Here is a 12,688-nt window from a genome sequence, read left to right on the forward strand (position 1 = left end):
GAAAGTCAATGGGGACGGATCCGTTTGAAATGGCACCATATTATGTCAACGTCAAACGGATCCGTCCCCATTGACTTGCATTGTAATTCAGGACGGAGCCGTTCGGCTGGATCCTCCAAAAATCAAGGAAGACCCACGGACGAAAAAACGGTCACGGATCACAGACCTACGGACCCCGTTTTTGCGGACCGTGAAAAAATACTGTCGTGTGCATGAGGCCTCAGTCGGAGGTTTCTAAGAATCCTCCTATATCCATGTCTAATTCATTTTGGCAAACTTTCTCTGTTTCGGTTTGACAAGCCTGAAAAGCCTTTTTGAGATGATGCTGGAGGCTGGGCAAGACAGTATATAGAGAGCAAACTGGACCAGTTCCTGCCACTGTTATAATCTGCCAGCCAAGAGGTCAGAGAACACGGTATGTAGCGGGGAGAGGCCAAAGTCCAGGTAGGACTGAACCTGTTTTTTCAGGTGGTATGTCTCCATTTGCTGATTTGTGTCAGCCTGGCGCTGTCACCAGCAGACATCTGAGAAGCTCTGACAGATGCCTTTCAGAACCTCCTCCTTGAGGTTCCTTTGTTTTGCTTTTATTTTCTCATCTCGTTAGCCTCTCTCAGCTGTCATGTAGTTGCACTGATTGCATCCCTTTAAATCCCTCCCCATAGTGCATCAGTTTGCGGTTTATATTACTTCCTGGAGTTTGTGCATGCTGTTCCTACTTCTGAGTATTCTACAAGATAAGTTTTGTTCATTTATTTGTGTCTTTCTGTTTGCTGGATCCCAGGTGACCCTGACTTGTCCGTATCTAGAGTAGGGAGCCGGTGGTCGTGTCCCCTCACTATTATAGGGTGTTCAGGTGTTATACAGTCGAGGTACGAGGATATGCGATCATCTACCATTGGGATTTTCGCATAGGCTGAGCAGTCAGGGAGAGAGCCAGGTCTGATGCAGGGCTTTCCCTTTTTGTTCCTTAGTTTTGGATCCAGTCAGTCGTATATTCATTTTGTGTTTTCTAGTTTCCTGCACACCTTCCGTGACATTATAAACAGCCTAAACCGTCTCAAGCATGGATCCGGTTTCACTTTTGACTGAACGCATGCAGGGTCTTTCATTGGAGGTAGCAGATCTCCGTAAGACTCTTTCTCAGTTTCAAGTGACCGGTTCAGCTTGCGTTCATGGAGCTTGTTCTGAGCCTAAGATCTCGCTCCCGTATACGTTCTCCGGGGGTAGTGAGAATTTTGTGCGTTTTAGAGAGGCTTGCAAACTCCATTTTCGCCTACTTCCCCATTCCTCTGGTGATGAGGAACGGAGGGCGGGGATCATCATATCGCTGCTCAGGGATAACGCTCAGTCCTGGGCCTTTTCTCTGCCGGTGGGGGCACGGCCCCTCCGTTCAGTGGATGAATTCTTTTTAGCCCTGGGTCAGATATATGATGATCCGGATGGTATTGCTCTGGCTGAGTCTAGACTACGTCTTTTATGTCAGGGTAAACAATCCGCAGAGATATACTGTTCAGAATTTCGGAGATGGGCAGCTGATACTGGTTGGAATGATGCTGCACTCCGAAGTCAATTTTGCCATGGTCTTTCAGAGGGATTGAAAGATGCATTTGCCTTTCATGAGAGGCCTACCTCCTTGGATTCTGCCATGTCTCGGGCCGTTCGTATTGACAGGCGTCTTAGAGAGAGAGGAGAGATCACTCCTTCCTGTCATACTCAATCCCAGGTCAGTGAGGCGGTCTCATTCTGTGCACAGGGGTCTCAGTCGCTGTCAACCCCTTCTGAGCAGGAGCCCATGCAGCTGGGTTTGATTGCCTCTAACAATAGAAAATTCAGCCCTCATGGGAAGGTTTGTTTCTGTTGTGGAGGTATAAATCAGTTGGCAAATGTTTGTCCCTCAAGGAGATTCGGGCAGTTTTTTTAGAGTAATGGAGAAACAAAAAGGAAGAAATCACTTAAAAATGTTCCGTCTGTTACCATTGGCAAGGTTGATGCGGAAATTGAAGGTTTTCCGTTTGCTTGTAGTTCCCATTTTGTCCTACCTGCCAGGGTGGCGCTAGAGAGCAAGAACATTTTTTGTGAGATTTTTGTAGATAGTGGAGCAGCTGTCAATCTCATTGATAATCAATTTGCTATACTCATGGTTTCCAGGTATGCACTTTGGGAAAGGATATACCTGTTTTTGCTATTGATTCCGCTCCACTTTCGTAGAAATCATTAAAGGGCATAGTTGACAATATCCGTTTGATTGTGAGTGATGCTCATGTTGAGGATGTGTCATGTTTCGTCCTTAGCGGGTTGCCTACTCCTCTAGTGTTGGGGCTACCCTGGCTCACTAAACATAACCCCACCTTTGATTGGCAAGCGAGGCAAATAAATGGTTGGAGTGACTTTTGCAGAGAGAATTGCCTCACGACATCTGTTTCTGAGGTTTCTACTAAGACTGTACCATCTTTTCTCTCTGAATTTCCGGATGTCTTCTCTGAGAGTGGTGTTCAGGACTTGCCCCCGCACAGGGAGTACAATTGCCCTATTAATCTCATCCCAGGCGCCAAGCTGCCTAAATCTCGTTTATACAATCTCTCCCAACCTGAAAGGGTCGCTATGCGTGTTTATATCTCTGAGAGTCTGAAAAGGGGACACATACGACCCTCGAAGTCACCTGTTGCCGCTGTTTTTTTCTTTGTTAAGAAAAAAGATGGTTCTTTAAGACCCTGTCTGGATTTCAGGGATTTCCGCTTCCTTTGATCCCGGACCTGTTTAACCAGATTGTTGGGGCTAAAGTTTTTTCCAAGTTGGATCTAAGAGGGGCATACAACCTGGTCAGGGTCAGAGAAGGAGACGAATGGAAGACGGCCTTCAATACCCCTGAGGGCCATTTTGAGAACTTGGTTATGCCTTTTGGTTTGATGGATGCTCCAGCCGTCTTTCAGCATTTTGTGAACAGCATTTTTTTATCATTTAATGGGGAAATTTGTATTAGTGTAGCTGGATGACATTTTGATTTTTTCTCCTGATTTCAAAACTCATAGGGAACACTTACATCGGGTCTTGCTCATCCTGCGGGAGAATAAATTGTACGCTAAACTGGAGAAATGTGTGTTTGCGGTTCCAGAAATTCAATTTCTGGGGTTTCTTCTCTCCGCTTCTGGTTTTCGCATGGACCCCGAGAAGGTCCGCGCTGTGCTTGAGTGGGAGCTTCCTGAGAATCAGAAGGCGCTGATGCGTTTTTTGGGCTTTGCCAATTATTAAAGGAAGTTTATTTTGAATTATTCTTCTGTTGTTAAACCACTCACTGATATGACTAGAAAGGGGGTAGATTTTTCCTCCTGGTCGGTAGAGGCGCGTAAGGCCTTTTCTAATATCAAGGAGAGTTTTGCTTCCGCTCCCATCTTGGTACAACCTGATATTTCTCTACCCTTCATAGTTGAGGTTGATGCTTCTGAGGTGGGTGTGGGTCCGGTCTTGTCTCAGGGTCCCTCTCCTGCCAAATGGCAACCGTGTGCCTTTTTCTCGAAGAAACTCTCCTCCGCAGAGAGAAATTACGATGTGGGAGATAGGGAGTTGTTGGCTATCAAATTGGCTTTTGAGGAATGGCGCCATTGGCTAGAGGGAGCCAGACACCCTATTACCGTGTTTACTGACCATAAGAATCTGGCCTACTTGGAGTCAGCCAAGCGTCTGAACCCGAGACAGACCAGATGGTCTTTGTTCTTTTCCAGGTTTAATTTTGTTGTCACGTTTCGCCCTGGGGTTAAGAATGTGAAGGTGGATGCCCTGTCACGTTGTTTTCCGGGAGGTGGGAATTTTGATGACCCGGGTCCCATTTTGGCTGAAGGTGTGGTGGTCTCTGCTCTTTATCCTGAATTAGAGGCAGAGGTTCAAGTAGCCCAGTCAGAGGCTCCTGATCTTTGTCCTCCTGGGAGGTTGTTTGTGCCTCTCGCTTTAAGGCCTCATGCACACGACCGTTTTTTTTTTTAAAGTCCGCAAAAACTAGGTCCGTGATCCGTGACCGTTTTTTCGTCCGTGGGTCTTCCTTGTTTTTTGGAGGATCCACGGACATGAAAAATGAAAAAAAATCTAAGTCAAGTTTGCCATTGAAATGATAGGAAAAAACGGACATGGATACGGATCACGGACGCGGGTGACAATCTTGTGTGCATCCGTGATTTTTCACGGACCCATTGACTTGAATTGGTCCGTGAACCGTTGGCCGTAAAAAATAGGACAGGTCATATTTTTTTCACGGCCAGGAAACACGGATCACGGATGCGGCTGCCAAACGGTGCATTTTCCGATTTTTCCACGGACCCATTGAAAGTCAATGGGTCCGTGAAAAAAAACGGAAAACGGCACAACGGCCACGGATGCACACAACGGTCGTGTGCATGAGGCCTAAGACACAAGATTTTTAAGGAACACCACAATACTGTCCTTGCTGGGCACCCGGGGGCAAGAGCCACAGTGGATCTCATCGCTCTGAGATTCTGGTGGCCGGCGCTTCGTAAGTCGGTTGAGGGTTTTGTGGCAGCCTGCGAGACCTGCGCTCGTGCCAAAGTCCCTCATTCACGGCCATCAGGTCCTCTCCTTCCCTTACCCATTCCTTCCCGTTCTTGGACACATCTGTCCATGGACTTCATTACAGACCTGCCTCGTTCCTCGGGGAAGACTGTGATTCTGGTGGTGGTGGACCGTTTTAGCAAAATGGTGCATTTCATCCCTTTTCCTGGCTTGCCCAATGCTAAGACGCTGGCGCAGGCATTTATTGATCACATTGTCAAATTGCATGGTATTCCTTCAGACATAGTCTCTGATAGGGGCACGCAGTTTGTTTCCAGATTCTGGAAGGCTTTCTCTTCTCGCTTGGGGGTTCGGTTGTCATTCTCTTTTGCTTTCCACCCGCAGTCGAATGGCCAGACAGAGCGCGTCAATCAGAATCTGGAGACATACCTGCGCTGTTTTGTGGCGGAGAGTCAGGAGGATTGGTGTTCTTTTTTGTCTCTTGCTGAGTTTGCTTTAAATAACCGTCGTCAGGAGTCCTCTGATAAGTAACCATTTTTTGGTGCATATGGGTTTCATCCGCAGTTTGGGACATTCTCGGGAGAGGGGTCTTCTGGTTTACCTGATGAAGACAGGTTCTCCTCGTCGTTGTCATCTATTTGGCAAAAGATTCAGGATAATCTAAAGAGCATGAGTGAGAGATATGAGCGTGTGGCAGATAAGAGACGTGTGCCTGGTCTGGACCTGAATGTTGGTGATCTGGTGTGGTTGTCTACTAAGTATATCAAATTGAAGGTTCCCTCCTGGAAGTTGGGTCCTAAGTTTATTGGGCCTTACAAAATCTTGTCTGTCATCAATCCTGTTGCCTACCATCTTGATCTTCCTCAGACTTGGAAGATCCATAATGTTTTTCATAAGTCCTTATTAAAACCTTATGTCCAACCCATTGTACCCTCGTCTTTGCCTCCTCCTCCGATTGTGGTTGCTGGTAATCTTGAATTTCAGGTCTCTAGGATTGTGGATTCTCGTGTTGTCCGCGGTTCTCTTCAGTACCTCGTTCATTGGGAGGGTTATGGCCCTGAGGAGAGGATGTGGGTCCCATTAACGGACATTAAGGACACTCGTCTCATCAGGGCTTTCCATAGGTCCCATCCTGAGAAGGTGGGCTCTGAGTGTCCGGAGTCCACTCGTAGAAGGAGGGGTACTGTCACCACCAGACATCTGAGAAGCTCTGACAGATGCCTTTCAGAACCTCCTCCTTGAGGTTCCTTTGTTTTGCTTTCATTTTCTCATCTCGTTAGCCTCTCTCAGCTGTCATGTAGTTGCACTGATTGCATCCCTTTAAATCCCTCCCCATAGTGCATCAGTTTGCGGTTTATATTACTTCCTGGAGTTTGTGCATGCTGTTCCTACTTCTGAGTATTCTACAAGATAAGTTTTGTTCATTTATTTGTGTCTTTCTGTTTGCTGGATCCCAGGTGACCCTGACTTCTCCGTATCTAGAGTAGGGAGCCGGTGGTCGTGTCCCCTCACTATTATAGGGTGTTCAGGTGTTATACAGTCGAGGTACGAGGATATGCGATCATCTACCATTGGGATTTTCGCATAGGCTGAGCAGTCAGGGAGAGAGCCAGGTCTGATGCAGGGCTTTCCCTTTTTGTTCCTTAGTTTTGGATCCAGTCAGTCGTATATTCATTTTGTGTTTTCTAGTTTCCTGCACACCTTCCGTGACAGGCGCAAAAAATAAAAATGCTCAGTCATGGCCCGGTCCTAAAGGGGTTCTGCATTTTGTTTAAATTGATGATTTATCCTCTGGATAGATCATCAGCATCTGATCGGCGGGGTCAGGCACCCGGGACCCCCGCCGATCAGCTGTTTGAAAAGGCAGCGGTGCTCCAGGAGCGCCGCAGCCTTCTCATTGTTTACTGCAGGCCCACTGACGTCACGACTAGTGTCAACTGGCCTTGGCAGGGCTAAGCTCTGTTCACTTGTTCACTCCTGGAGCGCCGCTGCCTTCTCAAACAGCTGGGACCCCCGCCGAACAGATGCTGATGATCTATCAATAGATCATCAGTTTAAACAAACTGCAGAGGACCGGGCCATTTTTCACCTTAAAGGGACACTGACAGGTCCTATAAACATATTTAGTTATTCCTATGCAGTCATAGATCTATTAAAGTGTATTCCAATGATATAAGAGTACCCCATGTCCGCATTGTAAACCATGTAAAAACAACTTTATATTCATCTGTCAATCATATTTCTTTATGCCCAAGGGGCGTTTTTTCACATTTCTTTATGCCCAAGGGGCGTTTTTTCTCATACCTTTGTGCCCAGCCACACCTCAACTGTATTCCTCATTATTATTCACTGTGCTGGGTGGCTCTTACATTCCCCGATCCTGTCAGTTCCCGCGCATGCCCGATAGATACTTATGGGCATCGGCCTCAATCAGACCATCTGCGCATGCGCCGGCACCCTACCACGCCTGTAATTGAATGCGCCTGCCTCTGATCTCTCCTCCAAGGCACTCATATCCAGCGCTTCAGAGCGCTGATGTCATCAGAAATTCAGATGGTTAATGCGCCTGCGCCGGCCAAGAAATTCTTCTCTCGTGTGACAGGATCAGGGAATGTAAGAGCCGCCCAGCGCAGTGAATAATAATGAGCTGGGCGGCGCTAGGAATTGACAGTTGAGGCGCGGCTGGGCACAAAGATATGAGAAAAAACGCCCCTTGGGCATAAAGAAATATGAAAAAACGCCCCTTGGGCATAGAGAAATGTGATTGACAGATGAATATAAAGTTGTTTTTACATGGTTTACAATGCTGACAGGGGGTACTCTTATATCATTGGAATACACTTTAATAGATCTATGACTGCATAGGAATAACTAAATATGTTTATAGTTCCTGTCAGTGTCCCTTTAAGGACCAGACTAATTTCACTTTATGTCACTTTATGTGGTGATAACTTTAAAACGCTTTTACTTATCCAAGCCATTCTGAGATTGTTTTCTCGTCACATATTGTACTTCATGACAGTGGTAAATTTGAATCAAAATATTTCATTTTTATTTATAAAAAAATACAAAAATTTAGCAAAAATACAAAAATTTAGAATTTGAAAAATTCGTAACTTGACGTTTTTGTTTATTTTTACTTGAAACTTTTAATTTTTGGGGGGAAAACTTTATTTTTTCAACTTTTTTTTCACTTTCTTTTTTGTTCCATTTTGGGACTTGAACTTTTGGGGGTCTAATCCTTTACAATGCATTCCAATACTTATGTATTGGAATGCATTGGCTGTATGAGTAATACAGTGAGTATTACTCATACAGTTTCTGGCCTGTGAGATCCAGGGGGCTGGATCTCACAGGCTCATCACCGTAAGGCAGCGCAATGCCTTCTTTAGGCATCGCACTGCCTTCCATGCCATCGGGTCCCCCCTACAGCCTCATGGGGACCCGATGGCACCGCCAATCGCCACCGCAAGTAAAGCCGCAAACCGCAGGTCTGAATTGACCTGCGGTTTGCGGCGATCGCTGACACGGGGGGTCACGGGACCCCCCTGCGCATTAAGCCAAGGTGCCTGCTCAATGATTTGAGCAGGCACCAGGTTTCGATCACCGCCCGCCGGGCGGCGGTGATCGGAAATACACATGACGTACCGGTATGTCATGTGTCCTTAAGTACCAGGACAACATGCCGTACCAGTACGTCATGTGTCCTTAAGAGGTTAAAGAGGACCTTTCACTAAAATAAAACATCTAAACTAACTATACAGACATGGAGAGCGGCGCCCAGGGATCCCCCTGCACTTACTGTTATCCCTGGGCGCCGCTCCGTTCTCCTGGTATAGCCTCTGGTATCTTCATAGTTAGGCTCCACCCAGGGGAACCTGCCGGCGTCTCATTCTCCCATGCTGTAGCGCTGCGATTGGTGCATCTTCCAACAGTGCAGGGGATATCAAGACCAGTGTAGAAAACGCCTGTCTTGATAACTCTCCTTCATACTGTTTATGTACCCTCACATACATCGACAAGCAAAAGGGTAACAATGTTTTGAACTTTTGACTTTCAGTCCCCATATCTCACCATCCCCTACAGCTTTGAACGTGAGGCTACCATCATTTCATAGACAATCATCTTGGCTATCTCATACATAAATTGGACTTGCAACTATTTAGCATATGATTAGTTATGCAAATCTTGTCATGTAACTGCATTGTTACTGTTTTGCTCCCGGTGGTGGAACAATCTTTTTCTTCTTGTATAAAATAAATTACAGCCTGTTGTCACATAACTTAGTGTGTTATTAGGTTTATTCCCAATGGAAAGGTCACTGGTTCGAATCCAAGAGCAGCCATGAAGAAGATTTCCCAAGAAAAGAGAAACAGGATCATCCAGCTCATGGGTAGCCGTCCAGTTGGATGTCCAGGCAAAATATCGGAGTCAACAAGTCGGCTTTTCACAAGGTCTATCAGTTCTGGTGCGACAAACACGGCAGTGTAGCGGTCTCATATGCTTCATAATAGTGAGATCACAGGAGGTCCATGCAAGCACCGTGCGACACGCATTACACAAGTCTGGAATGGTGGCTTGGAAAAAGGTGAAGAAGCCTCGACTTCAATATCGTCATAAGAAGCGGTGGCTCGAGCTTGCAAAAAAATACGAACAGCGCATAGTAGAAAAACAGGTGATTTGGAGCGATAAGACGAAAATAAATAGACTGAGCTCTGATGGGTGCAAATAGGTCTGAAAGAAACCAGGGAAAATGGGGCTAACTGATCAAGAAATTGAAGGAACTGTCAAGTTCGGGGGCGGAAACCTGATGATATGGGTTTTTTCACAGCCAAACGCGCTGGATACCTGACCAGGATTGATGGTGGTTTCAATGCTGAGCTATATATGAGTATCCTACAAGACATGTTACTTCATACACTCGAGTACTATGGGTATAAAAAGGACGATATAGTGTTCCAGCAAGACAACAACCCGAAACAAATATTGAGATTGGTGAAGAAATGGTTCAATGACAATGAAGTAGAGGTGCCGGATTGGCCCCACATTTCCCAGACCTCAACCCAATCGAAAAGTTGTGGGTAGAGTTTAAGAAAGAACTGTATTCGTACCCAAGTGAGTCAACCACTATGCAGCAACATTGGGAACATGTATAAGAGACCTGGGAACAGATTTCAGTTGAGACATGCTTGAATCTAAATGAGAGCATGCCAAGAAGGAGTCAGGCAGTGTTGAAAGCCAAAGGTGGATTTACAAAATGCTAACAAAATAATAAAAATAAAAATTTTGAATTTTAGGAGCAAAACAGTAGCAATGCAGTTACATGACAAGAATCTGCATAACTTTTCATATGCTAAATAGCTGCAAGTCCAATTTATGTATAAGATAGGCAAGATGATGGTAGGCTCACGTTCAAAGCTGTAGTGGAGGTGAGATATGGAGCCTGAAAGTCAAAAGTTCAAAACATGTTACCCTTTTGCTTGTTAGTATATATCTTGCAACAATTTCTATGGGGGCTAGGTTATATAGAAATGCTCGTGCATGGGGGGGGGGGGGGGGGGAAGAATCCTAATGAATCATTAATACAACTGAAATGCCTAGTAACACAAAAGACCGCAGTGTTTAAAGTGATAGGTGGCAGTGGTGACCCCTACCTACTGGGTCCCTGTGCAGCCTCACAGGATTCACACATGGAATGTCCGCCCTTTGCCTGATGGGTCATTTACCTCATGAATATCACAAGTGCTTCAATGACACTGTCCACGTCAAAGACATTTGTTTTATAATTACCTGTTTAGCTGCAGGTGTTAAATGTGCCACCTTGATATCTATGTTCTGCCCCAGCACAGCAAGATTCATTTCAGATCATGTCTATTTTATTTCTAATTCATTCTGTTGCAATTCTCATATTTCTGTAGTTATTAGTTTGGTAATAGCACCATCTAGCGGTCTTAAAAATGTACTACACTTTGTTTTTCTGTTAATAAAGATTATTGTATTGTAGGAAGGTAATGCATTCTAGGAAAGAGAAGCTCAGTCTACAGTCATCAAGGACACACCAGCAGAGCTGTCCTTCTGCATATCTTCTTCTTAAACTCCACCATCCGTTTGGAAGCATATCTGGTGAGACTTCTACCTTTGTTTCAGGGATATTGTGTTATGCAGTGCTGTTTAGCTAGGTATAAGTGTTAATTAGTGAAAGAGGTTGTGACTGTTAGATGCTAGACATGCATTCCTATGTATAGGCAATCATTTTAGACATGTCCCCAGTGTTAATGTAATGTTATAATTCATGCTGTTCTATGCTTTCTGCTGATACATGTTATGCTTTATACTTATACATGTTATTTGTATTCTTATAGTTTTACCACAAAATTGATTGATCACATCAAATACTCCTGGTTTGCCAATAAACAAGTTAGACTACAGAGAACAGTCCTCTTATTTGGAAGACAGGAATGGTTTATACTGAATGTCAGACTGCACACTGTGTGAACGTGTATGAAGACAGAACAATCTATTAATATGATTTCTGTATCAGACATGCTGCATATTGTCACATCAGCCACTACCACTGGGAGCTGTTTGATTCAATTTGAAGAAAGAATGAATTAAAAAATGTTTTAATAAACTTTGATATCTGTTGATTTTGGAGGGTGTTATATCACTGAGGGTGTGATGAGGATATGATAACAAAGGTTGAACAGACGTATATGCAAATAAACACTTTGGCGGTCATTTATTATTTGTTATACACCACTTTTTGGTGTATTTAGGATGTAGATTAAAGCCTGAAACATAGCTGGCTACGGCAAGCGCCAAAGTTATGTAGAGGCCTGCGTATCTACATAACTTTGGCTCATCTACTGGCAGCGCAGAGGGATTAAGACCAGCATCTAAATCTGCGGTCTTAATAAATGTCCCCTTCATTTTTATAGTGCATATATATCCTCTATACCTTTTATATATAATGCAATTACAGATTTTGCAAGAGGAACTTTGAAGAGTCACTGTATTTTCACACAGTTTAATTTCATTTAACTAGCACATTTCTAAATCACTTTAGTTTAAAAAAAACTATGCCTGCATCCATCTGAAAACAGTAAAGTCATGGCCACTAGGGGATCTCATTTTCCCCTTTTTGCAGTCTCCTACCTGTTGTCAGCCAGAATCCATCCCTAGTAACAGAGACACCGACTATGGCTCTTCTGTAAGTGTGATTGTCTCCTCCTTGTCTGCTCTGTGACCTCTGGAGCTGAAAACAAACTTAGCGGTGTAACAGCTTCTGCTGTGCGCCGCTGTTCCCTTACTTAGCGCCACGGTCCCGGACGCCATGGTCCTGGGCTCTGTCCTTCTAGGTACTGAACTTCCTGTGCTTTATGGGTTAGATCATGTGACCTCGCAGACCAATCCTAGCCCTCCTGCACATATATATGTGACTCAGCTCCCTTCCCAGATGCCTCAGCATCAAGGAACTTGTGTTCTGCTAAGGTTGCTGATTTCTTTGCTTATGTACCTGACTCATGCTTGTGTTTCTGGACACTGCTACCAGTTTGATCCCTGCCTGCTTGCCTTGACTCTCCTGTTATCGAGCCGTATTGCCTGACCTGTACCTGTGCCACCTGCCCTGACCTTATGCTTGTTTGACTTTGCCTCCACCTCATTCTTCGGTCTTGCACTGTTGCCTCTTGTTATGACTCGGCCTGCTGACTATATCTGTACCTCTGGTACCTTGCTCAGGTACCTTCTGGTCCGCCTGGACCAGCTTCCTTGTGTGCCAATCCTCCTCAAGAGTTTTTTTTTTTTTTAAGTAATTTTATTAGCATTTTAATAATACAAACATAAGGCCCCAACCCCCACATACCCTCCACCTAGAAACCATCATTATGATGCCCTCCATCTTCCATAGCTTCAACATTCGCTTACACCATCACATCCGCATGTTAATTACACAGGCATAAGCCCCTTCCCTACAACAATCCCACAAAATATTGATAGAAAATCTGTGATCTTATAATTGGAATATACATTTGCTATCGGCCATAACCTCCCCACTTTACATTACATAGCGTACAAACATTCCATGTCTCCTGTAAGAAATCGCCAATCACCGAGCCATATATGTACAATAAGCAATAGTACCCTCACACTAATCCCAGACGGTATCTCT

At 44.8% G+C, this 12,688-nt stretch overlaps 1 long non-coding RNA gene across 2 annotated transcripts in view; it reads left to right on the forward strand.

The window, feature by feature from the left end:
* Window positions 1-11,079, forward strand: part of LOC122931169 — a 97,298-nt gene extending 86,219 nt beyond the window's left edge. For both annotated transcript variants that reach the window (XR_006388216.1, XR_006388217.1), the window contains exons 3-4: window positions 10,523-10,641; window positions 10,881-11,079. This is a non-coding gene — a long non-coding RNA (uncharacterized LOC122931169). The remainder of the gene's footprint in view (window positions 1-10,522; window positions 10,642-10,880) is intronic.
* The last annotated feature ends 1,609 nt before the right edge of the window (window positions 11,080-12,688 follow it).

Source organism: Bufo gargarizans, chromosome 3 (assembly GCF_014858855.1).
Source record: "Bufo gargarizans isolate SCDJY-AF-19 chromosome 3, ASM1485885v1, whole genome shotgun sequence".
In the NCBI taxonomy this organism is placed as follows: Eukaryota; Metazoa; Chordata; class Amphibia; order Anura; family Bufonidae; genus Bufo; species Bufo gargarizans.